Source organism: Oryza glaberrima, chromosome 7, assembly GCF_000147395.1.
Source record: "Oryza glaberrima chromosome 7, OglaRS2, whole genome shotgun sequence".
Lineage (NCBI taxonomy): Eukaryota > Viridiplantae > Streptophyta > Magnoliopsida > Poales > Poaceae > Oryza > Oryza glaberrima.
The window spans coordinates 10,636,709-10,648,528 of NC_068332.1; positions in this window are offsets into that span (position 1 = coordinate 10,636,709).

An 11,820-nucleotide genomic window follows, 5' to 3' on the forward strand; every position below is an offset into this window, starting at 1 on the left:
GAGATAGAAGAAATTCCTTTCCCATCCTCACTTATCTTGCTAGAATCCAAAGATCTAGATGTTATCTTAGGGATGGATTGGTTATCTCGTCACAGAGGAGTTATCGATTGTGCCAATCGTAAGGTGACTTTAACTAGCAGCAATGGGGAAACAATTTCTTTCTTTGTGTCCTCTCCTAAATCTCATGGTGTGACATTAAACCAAGTCGCTTTACAAGAGATCCCAATAGTACAAGACTACCCAGATGTGTTTCCTGAGGATTTGCCAGGTATGCCACCTAAGAGAGACATAGAGTTCCGGATAGACTTAGTACCCAGAACCATAAGAGACCATACAGAATGGCAGCTAATGAGTTAGCAGAGGTGAAAAGACAGGTGGATGATTTGCTTCAGAAAGGATATATCAGACCCAGTACTTCGCTGTGGGGAGCACCAGTCATCTTTGTGGAGAAGAAAGATCATACTCAGAGAATGTGTGTGGATTATCGAGCGTTGAATGAGGTCACTATCAAGAATAAGTATCCTCTACCCAGGATTGACGACTTGTTTGATCAATTGGAAGGTGCTACAATTTTCTCCAAGATAGATCTCTGCTCCGGATATCATCAACTTCGAATCCGTGAGGAGGATATACCAAAGACCGCCTTTACCACTCGGTATGGTTTGTTTGAATGTACCGTTATGTCATTTGGACTCACTAATGCCCCGGCCTTTTTCATGAATCTGATGAACAAGGTGTTTATGGAATATCTAGATAAGTTTGTCGTGGTGTTTATTGATGACATTCTTATTTACTCCAAGACAAAAGAAGAACATGAAGAGCATCTTCGTCTAGCTTTAGAGAAACTACGTGAGCATCAGCTCTATGCCAAGTTCAGTAAATGTGAATTTTGGTTGTCAGAAGTGAAGTTTCTTGGTCATGTCATCTCAGCCGGAGGAATGGCAGTAGATGCAAGCAATGTGGAGTCAGTGTTAAATTGGAAGCAACCCAAGACGGTTTCAGAAATTCGTAGTTTCCTTGGACTTGCGGGGTACTACCACAGGTTTTTTGAGAACTTCTCAAAGATCGCCAGACCAATGACTCATCTGCTTCAGAAGGAAGTGAAGTATAAGTGGACGGAGGAGTGTGAGCAAAGTTTTCAAGAACTGAAGAAAAGGCTAGTGACTGCGCCTGTGTTAATCTTGCCTGACTCAAGGAAAGGTTTTCAAGTGTACTGTGATGCATCCCGACTTGGTTTGGGTTGTGTTTTGATGCAAGATGGGAAGGTGGTTGCCTATGCATCTAGGCAGTTACATCCTCATGAGAATAACTACCCAACGCATGACCTAGAGTTGGCAGCGGTAGTGCATGCATTGAAGATTTGGCGTCATCACCTTTTTGGTAACCGTACAGAGATGTATACGGATCATAAAAGTTTGAAGTACATTTTCACTCAACCTGATTTAAACATGCGTCAGCGAAGATGGTTAGAGTTGATCAAGTATTATGATATGGGAATCCATTATCACTCGGGTAAAGCAAATGTGGTAGCAGATGCCCTCAGCAGGAAAAGCTACTGTAATATGTCAAAAGGACGACATCTACCTTGGGAATTGTGCCAAGAATTCGAAAAGTTGAACTTAGGAATAGTCAGTAGAGGTTTTGTGGCTGCTTTAGAAGCTCAACCCACTCTGTTTGATCAAGTTAGAGAAGCTCAAGTGAATGATCCTGATATTCAAGAAATTAAAAAGAACATCAGAAGAGGAAAAGCCATCGGTTATGTGGAAGATGAGCAAGGAACTGTGTGGCTAGGAGAAAGAATTTGCGTGCCTGATAAGAAGGATTTGAAGGATACTGTCATGAAAGAAGCTCATGAAACTTTGTATTCCATTCATCCCGGAAGCACTAAGATGTATCAAGACCTGAAGCAACAATTCTGGTGGGCCAGTATGCGACGAGAGATAGCAGAATATGTGGCTCTGTGTGATGTGTGTCAGTGAGTCAAGGCAGAGCATCAGAAGCCAGCCGGTCTGCCGCAACCGTTGAAGATTCCAGAATGGAAATGGGAGGAAATAGGAATGGATTTTATCACCGGTCTACCCAGAACGTCGGTAGGACATGATTCTATTTGGGTAGTGGTTGATAGGCTTACTAAAGTTGCTCATTTTATACCTGTCAAAACAACCTACTCGGGAAATAAGCTTGCAGAGTTATATATGGCAAGAGTTGTATGTTTACATGGCGTTCCCAAGAAAATAGTGTCAGATAGAGGTAGTCAGTTTACTTCGAAGTTTTGGCAAAAATTACAAGTAGAGATGGGTACCCGTTTGAATTTCAGTACTGCTTATCACCCTCAAACTGATGGTCAGACGGAAAGAGTGAATCAAATTTTAGAAGACATGTTGAGAGCCTGTGTTCTAGATTTTGGTGGAAGTTGGGATAAGAATCTGCCGTACGCGGAGTTTTCATATAACAACAGTTATCAAGCTAGTCTTCAAATGGCTCCGTATGAAGCATTGTATGGCCGAAAGTGTCGCACGCCGCTCCTTTGGGATCAAACCGGTGAGTGTCAAGTTTTTGGGACAGACATATTACGAGAGGCAGAAGAAAAAGGGAAGATTATTCAAGAAAGGTTGCGCGTGGCCCAGTCGCGTCAGAAGAGCAATGCCGACAATCGTCGCAGAGATTTGGCTTTCAAAGAAGGGGATTATGTATACCTTCGGGTTACGCCGTTACGAGGTGTTCATCGTTTCTAGACCAAAGGGAAATTGGCACCGCGTTTTGTGCGACCTTTTAAGATCGTGAGTCGAAGAGGTGAAGTAGCTTATCAGCTAGAGTTGCCTCCATCAATGGCGGGAATACATGACGTGTTTCATGTGTCGCAATTGAAGAAATGTTTGCATGTTCCTACGGAGGAAGCAGATCCTGAGCGTATAGAGCTTCAAGAAGATTTAACTTATGTTGAGAAGCCAATCAGAATTTTGGAGGTGAATGAGAGAAACACCAGGAATCGCGTCATACGGTTCTGTAAGGTCCAGTGGAGCAATCATTCAGAAGATGAATTGAAGTCAGCTCATCCTCATCTTTTTGCCAGTTCTTCTGAATCTCGAGGACGAGATTCCGTTTAAGGGGGGTAGGTTTGTCACGCCCTAAAAATCGCCTAAATTAATAATCCATATTTTAAATCATTTCTAGAAATTATTTTAAAAAGCCTTCAAGTAAAACTCTAATAATCTAGGAGAAATTGTAACATAAAATTGAGTTAGATAAAATCTCATTAAATACTTTGCTTGTTTATCTATTTTCTAGATTTTTCTGGGAATTATTTGAGCAAGGAAAGTATTTTTAAATAATGAAACATCATTTCACGAATTATTTTAATTAGAAAAGTTTGTAAAATCCTCTCCTAAGCCGTTGGGCTGATTTCAGCCCAACATCTCTCCCCCTCGTGTGCGTGCTGTGCAGCCCAAGCCGGCCCAAGCTGAGCTGCTCTTCCCCTTCTCAGCCCAGCCGAAAGTCTAATTTGCCTCCCTCGGCATTGTTCTTCTTCTACCTCTAGCAGCCGAACTGAGACCGAATTGGCTCGGTTTTTCTCCTCCAAATCCAACCTTTTCTCTTGTGTTTTCCTAAAATTTGTTGAGGGGAAATATTTCCCTTATCTCCCTCTTTCGTATCCCCTCAAGAATCGGAGTAAACCGTTGAGTAATCTCTCTGAATCGAACTCGTTTTCAAGTTTATCTCCAAAACCGAGTTTAGATTTTCCCGGAGCGATTTCTTGCGGGAGGAGTCCGATCTCTTCAATCCAAGGCTATAAAAAGGACCCCCTAGTCCTCCTCTTTCGTTTGCCCCCTTTCCCGAGCTCTCTAGTGCGCCGTAGAGTCGCCGCCGCGTCGCTTTAGCCGCTGCCGTCGCCGGCCAACCACCAGCCGCGCCGCGCCGTCGCCCTAGCCGTCACCACTGCCTCCTCTCGCCGCCGTCGGGTGCGCGTGACCGAGGGCTAGCCCGGCCGCACCTCCCTCTTCGTCGCCGGCCGCCGTAGCTCGCCGTCGCCGGTTATCCCGAGCCGCCGTCGTCGCCTCTTCTTCGCCGGCCGTCGTCGGTCGTCGTTTGGCACGAGGGTGAGTACCGTTGGGTTCGCCTCGTCGTCCTCTACGTGTACATGCCCTCCAAATTCGCAGCCGACCATCCAATCTCCGGCGAGGTCGCCATCTTGGTCCGGCCATTGATGATGTCATCATGACGTCATCATCGTTTTTCTTTTTCTCGTTTTTTCCAATAGATTAAATCCTCGGAAAATCATAACTAAATAACCGTAGATCCGTTTCAGGTGGTTCAAGTTGCTAAATTTTTCTAAAATCAAGATCTGCATGTTAAAAATATCCACATGTATTGTTCATGCTTGTTTTTGTACTGTTTTGTTGATTTTGTTTATTTGCTTTAGTTTCCGACGTTCCGGAGGACAGCGTTTCAGTTGAGGAAGGTTCAGAGGTTTTTGTGGAAGCTCAAGGCAAGTCACACAGATCCCAAACAACCCTTTGAGCATGTTGAACCCGTTTAAAGCTAATGTTTTATTTCAACTTATGTATTATTTTCTAATGTCATCGGGTGGTGAGCCTTTTCCCATTTAATTATGTTCGAAGATGACTTTATTTTCCTATGGGTTATAATTTGATTAGCTAGAACCTTATATAATGGTTTGGTTCAGCTAAATGCTATATATGTATAATTGCTTAGCCATGCTTAGAAACATAAGCTCATTAATGGGATGAATCAAACTACCTTATTATTCACGATTATATTTAATGGTAGCTCACGATGGTTAATCGCGTTATGTTAATTAATTGATAATTAAAACCTGATTAAGGTGGGTTGTGAGCATATGGTTTTGATGGTCGTGCTCATCACAATTAAGGACCGATTCACGAGCTACTATTGTGAAACATTTACCGTGCCAACCACAAGCCAGCGTGGGCAACAGCTTTACCTTTTGTATAGCATGATTCATTATGGGGTGCCAGACTGAGAAGCGGCGAGAAGTCCGTGGGGGTCGCTGGGGAGTCCATGCCTCTGGTTGTAGAGGGGGTGATTATGATCCAGGTATGGTGCACTGTGGTGAGTTGTGTTGTGTGAGGGGTATTGTCACAGTTCCTTTCCGAGGTACCGTGGTGGTATTGAGGCGCATGGTAACATGTTGTGGAACTGTGTCTTATGGGTACAGTGGTACATCTCTGGCCAGAGTAAAACTATTCGAATAGCCATGCCCGCGGTTATGGGCGGGTCTAACAATGTTTTTCGTGATTAGTCTCACATTATTCATTGTTGGTAATTGTGATAATTAATTTGACTCCTGGTTTGGAATGGTATATTCCTGGTATAGAGGTTTGATTTGTACAACCGGGGTTGGTTGTTCAGATGGGGTTGGGCCTATGCAACACGGGTGTGTTGTATAGTGTTTACTTAATACTGATTAATTATTCAACTGTTTTACTACTCTCTTAAATATTTATTAAATGCTGTTTATGCAAATGAGCTATATTATGCCATCCTTTGTTATCCTGTGCACTTGCATATTTGCTGTGTGGCTTGTTGAGTATGTCATATGCTCATTCTTGCAATATTCAATCATCAGAGGAGGAGTACTTCAGTGAAGGTGATGATCTGGAGGACTAGGCTTGGTCCGGGTTAAGTTGCCTACGGAGTGGAGTCGCCATAGCTGTTCCGTAGTTTGTTTTATTTTCCGCTGCGTAGAATTTTATTTTTTGAGAGGAACTATCCACCTCTGTAATAATTTGCTATTTTGTGAATATTAATTAGTTGTTTAAGAGTACTCTATTATCAATTTGTTATTGTGTGCCTCGGCTGATTCCTGGATGAGGATTTAACACACATGTGAGCGTTTGGAATTTTGGATAGAAATTCCGGGCGTGACACCAATGCAAAAGACAATAAAGATGAAGTCGCTCCACCATGGTGACAAAGTTGCATAGCCGTGATGAAGTGAACACGAGTCGGCGGCAACAGAAGCAAACCAATAGCGAAGACACGTAGTTGTGAAGATAAAAATGCCAGTCGACGATGGCATAACCAGTCGACGACGGAAGAAGTAGAATGATGACGAAAATGAAGACGTCCTTAAACAACAGCAAAATAGGCCAGCCGTGAAAGTGTAGACACCATGGACGACGGCGAAGGCAAACCAGCGATGATGATGACGCTAGTCAATGATGACGAAGACGCGCAACCGTGGAGGCGAATAAACCAGTCGGCATTAGACAAGGCGGCCAGCAATGAAGACGATGACGACCATCAGTAGTGGTAGAATTAATCATGCAACCATGGAAGTGAAGAAACCAGTCAGCAGCAGACGAAGACAGCTTGCGTTGAAGATGATGACGCCTATTAGCGGTGGTGGCGACGTGGCCAACCGTGAAGACGATAGCACCAGTAGGCGTCATACGAGGCGGCCGGTCGGTGAAGATGTAGACGTCCAACAACGGCAGCATAATAAACCAACCGTGCAGGTGGAGACACCAGTCGGCGGCGGCGAAGGCGAGCCGGCGGTGGAGACGTAGACGCCCAATAACGGTGGTGTGACCAACCAACCATATAGGCGAAAACACCGGTCGGCGGCGGCGAAGGCAAGCCGGTCGGTGAAGACGTAGACACCCAACAACGGCGGCATAATAGTCCAGCCGTGTAGGTGGAGACACCAGTCGGCGGCGACGAAGGCAAGCCGGTCGGTGATGTTCTGACTGATCCATTCCTGAAGCGTAGGACATAAGCTTTGAAAGCCATGAATCCCTATTATGCATATTTGGATCTGGATCCTGTAGAACAAACATATAGGATGAGTAATATCTGATGTAAATATAATACTCGAGAAAAATTCAAGTATTTTAAAATACTTATAAATATGTATTTCTCCTTTTGTCAATTTTGATTTCCCCGAGCAGATGACTCCGTACGTTGAAACACTCTGTCCGACTAGTCATAGCCCTAAGCATCGGGAGTCGGCCTAGGCACTTCCCAAACATGCATATGAGTGACATGAGTTCGTCATTAATGGAACAAAGTTTCACGAATCAGAATTTACTATTCGGGTACTTTTGCAATTGTAAAGAGCAGAAAATAAATTTATCTTATCTCTATGCTTTTGATTTATTCTGAGTAATACTTAGCACCTTGCGTTACTCGGTCCATCCAACGAGCCCCCGTGTGCTAGGAATCGGCCCAAAGGCAACTATCCATCGACAAACCAAACGGAAAGCATAGGAAGATAGAACTCCATAACTCGATAGGCACTTTTGTACTCAGATTATGTCGCAAGCAATCAAGATAAATATTATGAAAATTGTTTAAAAAATATGATATAACATCTGTAGCCCCCGACTCACTAGTCAACAACGAACCAGTTGATGTAGTAAGGCAGAGGAAAAAGAGAATATCATATAAAGAAAATTAATGATGACTTAGCTTTGTAATATTCTCCTTGGTGATGGTAGATGTGGCCAATGTGGGAACAAAGTCGTTCATCAATAACAATGAAGACACCAGTCGGCGGCGACGAAGGCGGTCGATGGCGAAAGCGAAGATGCCCACCAACAGCGGCATAATAGACCAGCCGTGTAGGCGGAGACACCAGCCGGTGGCGGCGAAGGCAAGCCGGTCGGTGAAGACGTGGTCGCTCATGAACGATGGTGTGACCAACCAACTATATAGGCGAGGACACCACTCAGTAGCGACAAAGACAGGCCAGCGGTGATGTCGTAGACGCCCAACAGTGGCGGCATAATAGGCTAGCCGTGTAGGTGGAGACACCAGTCGGCGGCGGCGAAGGCAAGTCGGTCGGTGAAGACGTGGTCGCCCATGAACGGTGGTGTGACCAACCAACCGTATAGGCGAGGACACCAGTCGGCGGCGACAGAGACAGGCTGGTGGTGAAGTCGTAGATGCCCAACAGCGGTGGCATAATAGGCCAGCCGTGTAGGCGGAGACACCAGTCGGCGGCGGCGAAGGCAAGCCGGTCGGTGAAGATGTGGTCACCCATGAACGGTGGTGTGACCAACCAACCGTATAGGTGAGGACACCAGTCGGCGGCGATAGAAGCAGGCCAGCGGTGAAGTCTTAGACGCCCAACAACGGCGGCATAATAGGCCAGCCGTGTAGGCGGAGACACCAGTCGGCGGCGGCGAAGGCAAGCCGGTGGGTGAAGATGAAGACGCCTAACAACGGCGGTGGCATACACTAACTGTGGAGGTGAAGAAATCAGTCAGCAACGACGAAGGCGTCTGGTTTGTAATCCAAAAGCTCTTGATTCAAAGGTCTAGCAGCCGGAATTTTGGTGGAAAATATAAATTGGCTTGGAATAGTCAGATCGCGATCTTGATAACCTCCATACAAAGCTGTGTGCGTTGATGCATGCTTGCATTTTATAGAAAAATAAAGAATGTCTGGCCGGTTGATAGCTTCTTGATTGGAGACACGTACTGTACAGCTGTAGGCCAAGTTATGCACCATCCAGAGCATATATGACTAGACTATTCCGTCTATTCCTTCTTGATCGCTTGATGACGTGCACTTGCTTAATGGCTCTGGTTTGGAGTCCGAATCCACGTCAATCTCGGCCGCTTCAAACTGATAATTGAATCTCGCCGGAAAAATTAATATTGGAAAGAAAAGACACCGGTAAATAGAAGTTGGTCTGTTGCACGGTGGCTGGGATGTAAATTAACATTGCCAAATTAATTGAGCTAGCCTAGATGATGAACATTGTTGCTTTCTTCGACAAGCCGACAAATATTGCGACGAGAAAATTGATCTCACTGACAAAGTTGAATTGACGATAACAATTCCTTTGACGAACAATTGAGATTGCATTGCATGCTTGTAGTAGAGGCTTCTGGTCTTGCTGATCAAGGAAAGAACTCAGCGGTGGCGGAAATTGAATCCATCGAACTTGCCGAGATTGATCTTAGCATATCTCCAGAAATTGATTCCATCACACTTCTCGACGGAAAACTCGACACATCCCTACCTGGCGCGTCAACTGTCGAAACATGAATTCGGCAATAATAAAATGGGGTAGCGCACGAGACCTAAAAGTGGATGGATGTGGAGACAAAGGATTTAGACAGGTTCAGGCCCTCTCGATGAGAGGTAATACCCTACTCCTGTTTGGGGATTTGAATCTGCCGAGTGTATTATAGATCTGATGATCATATGTGCTCATGCCCCCTAGAGGGCATCCTGCCCACCTTATATAGGATGGGGGGCAGGATTACAAGATAGAAGCCTTAACCAATACGGTATCAGTTTCCTATATCTAATTTACAATATTATCAAACCAGGACTTTAGGCCGTTCCATAATATACAAGGAAACATAATACCCAAGTCATGATCTGTTACATATTCCATACATATAAGTTATCCCCAATAACTAGTCTGATAACCATGCCGTGTGGGTATGGGTACCCATAATCTCCACACACGGCAACTAGAGTGGCGGCACAGAAAGAGCAAACAAGAGAAAGAGAGGAGAGAGATGGGTTGGGATGGTGTGGCGAGAAGGGAGCTCGTGTTCTCCTTTTTATAGGTGAGCAACACGGTGGCGAGCTGGCGGTCTAGATGCGGGGAACCGAGAGGTAGGCGGCTAGCTGCTCGGCCGAATTCCTGGGAGGATAGGATGGCGACACAATGGCGCTGCGGTGGCGCGGCATCAGCGGGATCACAGCGAGGGGACGCGCGAGGTGATGCAAGGCGACGCGATGGTGCGACGCGATGTGAAGCGACACACGGAGAGCGGGATTGGCAGCGAGACGTGGGTGACGCGCGGCCGACGGCGGCTACGGCCAGAATTTGGGTGGTAGAGTTCTCAGAGCGAGGTGACACGGGTGACGTCACGCGCGGTGGCGACAAGATGAGCGAGAGAGAGGGACGCGAGATTGGCGGCTTCTCGGAAGGAGACGGGCGACAAGATGGCGAAGCGACGGCAAGGAGACGACGAAGTGATGCGCGTCCGCGGAGGTCCGGGATGGGACCACGAGGCGACGTGAGGTGATGCCTGCGACAACGGATGGATGGCGATGGGACTAAGGATGGCGCATGCGGCGGTGGTGAATCGATGCGAGAGAGAGACGGGGCTTATCGGATAAGCTCCTTCCTTACGAAGCAATGGCGAACGGATAAGGGTAATCCGAGGATGACTCAGCCTAGGGCTAGGGGTGATGGAGGGCGAGGTGGCGGCCGTTATCCGTTGGCGTTGACGCGATGGGCGACGGGATGGCGACTTGATGGAAGGACAGCGACGGGACTCCTCCATGTTTCCCAGAGGAAAACCGGGGTGAGGGCGGCTTGGCACGACTCGGTTTTGGCGCAGCGCAGCCTCGGCTCGATGTGGAGTTGGTGCGGCACGGGTGAGGGCACGACGTGCGGTGCACGGGAAGGTGGTTTGGTGCATTGCGGCATGGAAATGAGGGTGGAATGGTGCGGCGTCCGGGCGAGAGATTATGTCGTACACCTTGTGGGCGCTTGAGTTGGCTGTCTCAAGGAAGGAGATGAATAGTGGCTGGGCTGGGCTAGGCCGGCCTATTAGGGGAGGAAAAGAGAGGGGAAAAAGTACACCGAAGGTCCCTCAAGTTGTCATCGAGTTACAAAATCGTCCCCCAACCGTAAAACCAGATATCCGACGTCCCTCAACTTACAAAACCGTTCGTTTTAGGTCCTTCGGTTGTTTTGACCCTGGTATTGTCCTACGTGGCAGCTGAGTCAGCATGGGGACCACGTGTCAGTGCGGCCACATCATCCTCCTCTCTCCTTTTCCCTCTTCTCACCCTTCTTCATCTCTATCTCTCTTTCCCTTCTCTGCGAGACAGCAGAGGAAAAGGGCGTCGGCGACCGGCGATGGGCGATGAGCCGCGGGGCGGGCAGCGGGGGAGGGGCGGCGGGGGAAGGAGCGGCGGGCGGGCTCCCCCGCCGGCCGCCGCCTTGAGGAACCTACACGTCGCCCACCCCATCTCGAGCACCACCTCGCGCGGCTTCTCCCCCAGCCGCGTCGGCCCGAGGTCCGGCACCGCCACCATCGCCGTCTTGTCAGCGGTGTCCGAGCACTCCACCATCCTCGTCGCCGCCTCCGCTACGGAGCGCAGCGCAGGTGACGTCGTGCTGATCCCCTGCTCGGCTGGCGGCGGTGGCCGTGTACTTGTCGGCAAGCCCCGCCAACGCGAGGCTGTGGAACGACAACGCCAACGCCGACGAGGCGCGCTGGCCCAGCGCCGCCGGATTGTGCAGCGTGTATGCCGCCGGAGTGGCTGCGTGAGCTGCGAGCCCCTCGCAATCCTCGACCACGCCATCTGCTTCCCTCCCCCCCCACACACACACACAAGAACAACTCAAAAAAACAATTAAAGAATTACCACCAGAACCTGCAGATCAATTCACAGAATTGTCAATTTGAATCTCACATAACTGATCTGATGGCAACAACAGCATGAGGGATATATATACACACAAGAAAGTGACCCAAAAAACATGATACACGAACGAGACTTGGGTTCGCTTTTCCTTGGAAAATGGAGCCCAGTGAGAAAAGAGAACTACTAGAAGCACATCGCTTTTCCTCAGAGGAGTTGGACGACGAGACAGCGACGGCGACGGCGGCGGTGCTGGACCTCAGGCCGACGCAGTCGGGGGAGAAGCCGCGCGTGGTGGTGCTCAGGACAGGGTGGGCGGTGTGCAGGTTCCTCAAGGACGTGGACACGAGCGCCTACGACGACACGCAGGTTCCACCATCGCCGCCGCCGGCGGCGGCCAACTGGAAGCGAGACGTGCAGGTTCCATCGTCA